Here is a 3,791-nt window from a genome sequence, read left to right as displayed (position 1 = left end):
CCTTTTAATGGCCTCATCCAAATATCTGATATGTTGAATGGAAAAGGTTTAATTAATAAAACCATTAAAACCCATTTTAGGAAACTTAAGTTCCTCGTACTATTAAGAGTACATTTAGGAAACTTATGTTCCTCGTACTATTAAGAGTACGTTTATAATTTGCGTACTGCTTAAGAGTACGTTTATACATAGAGTCTAATGTGGAGGCCCGGCATATTACATGGAAGGGTTTCTACGGGGTCTGCAAATGAGCCGAAGAGCGTGACATAGTAAGCCAATCAAATGCCTCTATTAGCATTACGTGACAGACAAAATCGAGTATAATGATGACAGGGGATTCCAGCTCGTTTTCAGTCGTAGCCTTCTTCGAAAAATCAAACATTCAGTGATATAAAATATATCGCTATATTGTACAAACTTGAAAAAATATATGCACACTTTTGTGCTACAAACTACATTAACCATGGTTGCTACTATGATTGAACGCTGCAAGGAAAACATAGTCATTCTACTGGCATTTGTTATGCTTGAAGATAAGGATATATTATCCGCCATTTATCGCTTCGAAGAGTTGGTTGAGTGGTCCATTTGCCCAATATCTAATCTCACCAGTCGCGAGGAATTACTTGTCATCAGTATTCTTATATCAGCCCTAGGTGAAAATATCCCAAGCAATTTGTACGAAGACAATATGAGCTACAGGGACGACGACGTCAATGACCAAGCCATCAATACTGGTCAACTTCGCGAGGTCAAAAGGAAACTGAGAACGCCACAATAATACCTACCCCCCCCCCCCCCCCCCCCGAAAAACGTGGTTATACAACCCGACAAGTGGATATACTCCTCGCTGACAGGATAAAGTAGAAAAAGAAGCCCAGATCGAGATAAATGAACTTCTGGCGTTTTCTCGGGTATTAAGACAAGAACAGAAGATGTACTTAGAGAAATCAAGAGCTGAGAGTCAGAGAATTAATTCTCAAATCTCAAAGAATCTCGCCATATTAGACAACCTTGCTGCCGACATTGGAAACATGGAAAAACAAAAGGACATTCTCTAGAACTTTGCTGCAGACATATGAGACATCGAGAAACTTCTCAACAATTTTAAGACTGCAGCACATTCGTCAACATCCGCAATTGAAACAACACGATTGGAAGTGGATAATCCCCGAGAGGATTTACGTATATATTCATCTACATAAATCAATGCAACGTCACAATCATCACAGGACGAGGTAGGTAAAACCTTCTTTGTTGTCACCGGAAGACGACGCCACGAAAGAAATAGTGAAGACAATGAAGTAAAGAAATATATAGATATAGCAAATAAATATATAGATATAACTATTGACCTTTGTTTTTATTTCTTGGTTGGCATTTAAGATCGTCTTTCTTATCCCGTCTTGCTACTGATCACAAATTATTGAGGTTCCGGGTCACAGTACGAAAAGAAAGTACAGGTACAATTATTCTAATTGTTTAGAAGTGTACAATTGGTCACAAAGCACTGGTTATTGATGTATAAAAAGCGCATAAAAACGGTCTTGTATATCCGGTTTGTTCAAATATCGAGTATTTCCAAGTGTATTAGTTTTTAGTTATGCATGTTCTCTTGTAAATATATCCATAATTGTGGATATTGACCATATTATACAATGTTATTTTGGTCATTCCGCGTTTACCTGTTCAACTGTCTTTACACGAGATCTATCCCCCCTTTCCCATTGTGTTCGCCAAAGACCATACAGCGTGTCTACCAGTAGATATTCATGCGTGCACATGCACACATGCACGGAAGCATGATAAACAACCGATGAGCAATGCTGCGCAATGCCAAAATAATAGTGGCCTCCGATTGGCGAGCTGTGAGATATCCAGTGTTCTACTTTTAGAGGTGCACACAATGTGGTCGCTCTATGTCTCTCTGGGTCTATTGTACCGGTCCACAGAGATAAACAAACCACACATGGGGTCATACATATGAATTCAACTATGTATGCGAATATCAAAATTGATCTACTTCGATGGTGCTTCTTAGCAGCAACTTCCATTCCAGCAATATCGGGGTCACGTAGTGTTACCAAGGTTTGTCCGCGAAACAACTTCAAGATGAACTTACACTGTATTCCTGTCATATCATTGGCTAAGTTTTAAAACCACAAACTGTAACATGTGAAGTTGTGAACCTCGGGCAGGCGGACCGGGGACCTATATTCCTGTCACATCATTGGCTGTTGTTTAAAATCACAAACTGTAACATCACGATGTGAACCTTGGGGCTTGGGCAGGCGGACCGGGGACCAAACCTCATTACGTTTCCCGTTAAAACGCAATAAAAAATATATAAAAAGCGTTTACGTTCAAAGTTTATCCTTAAATATAGTTTTATGGGTTTACAAAAAGGTACATTTTTTCGAGGCGGCCTACTGTCACGAATTGTCCTAATTTTCACCTTGTCCCAGTTGTGAATGGTTTTAAATTGCCTTTTCATTAAAAAAGGTCAATTTCTCAGGTGCAAATCTGGGAAATTTCATGGTCGATTTGCCCCCGATATACTTCAAACCGTTTTTTTAACAAAACGTTTTGCGTATATGTTTAAAGTGTATCGCATATAGAAAAAACGTGTTGAGCTTAGCCGGGGACCCCACAATGCACAGCCCCCGCCCCCGGCTCCCCGTTCCTCTCACTCTCAAAAGTCTTTCAGACCGTTAGGCGTAAGGCACCGTAGCGGCGTACATAGAGCCACCCACACTCGAGTACGTAAATAGGAGGCATGTAGAGGGGCTAGTAGAGGGGCGTAAAACGTACTTACACTTAAATTTTTCAAAGTGACTAAAAGCAAAATATTAATGAAAGCATTTATAGGTCTTAGTTGCAAAGCGACGAACATTGAGTTTTTTTTGTTTTTTTTAAAGTAATCAGTAATCACTAATCACACTGACTCACAGGGGGTGTATGTAATAATAATAGTCGCGGCTTTCGGGCTTCGCCATTCGGCGTCATGTAAGCCTATTAAATACAGATACTACTGTATGCCTTTTTATTATCTGTATGGTTAGTCGTTGTCAAGTTACCATAGAGCATAGTCTGCTTAGAAGCACTAAACAGACCTAGAACACATTGTACAAGACCATATACGACAGCTTATAGACACATATTAGTATCACAATTTACTAACGTACTATTGCAGCACACCTCAGCAACACAGGCATGTCGCAGCTAGAAAGGTTATTTCAAGACACTACACGCACCTGTGTGCAAGTGCAGAACAGATTTGACCGTCTATATAATGGTCACGAGAGCTTTAGCACTGCTTTCGAAGGTATGTCAGCGTAGTACGAGTGTTAATTATGAGGGGTTGCAGGTATGAAAGTGTTTGTTCCAGTATCGAGTATCAAGCGTATTCGTTACGCATGTCCTGTATATATATATCCATAACGGTGGATATTGATGATGTTACACAAAGATCTCTTGGTTACGCTTATTCCCGCCTTTACTCGTTCGACTGTCTTTACATGCGATCTATCGCCCCTTCCTATTGTGTTTGCCAAAGACTGTACAGCCTGTCTACCAATAGATATCTTGTAAATATATGCTCCTCGAACATGTACAGTTTGTACATTCATATACACTCGTTCATATATATATATTGTGTATGTATACATGATAGTATTTAAAAGAGCCACCTATACGTAATATATATATATATATATATATATATAACATATTTATATGTATATATGTATATATATCTATATATATACCTATATGTATATATCTATATGTCT

This window comes from Sphaeroforma arctica (genome assembly GCF_001186125.1).
Source record: "Sphaeroforma arctica JP610 unplaced genomic scaffold supercont1.1138, whole genome shotgun sequence".
In the NCBI taxonomy this organism is placed as follows: domain Eukaryota; class Ichthyosporea; order Ichthyophonida; genus Sphaeroforma; species Sphaeroforma arctica.
Note: the sequence above shows the minus strand (reverse complement) of the source record.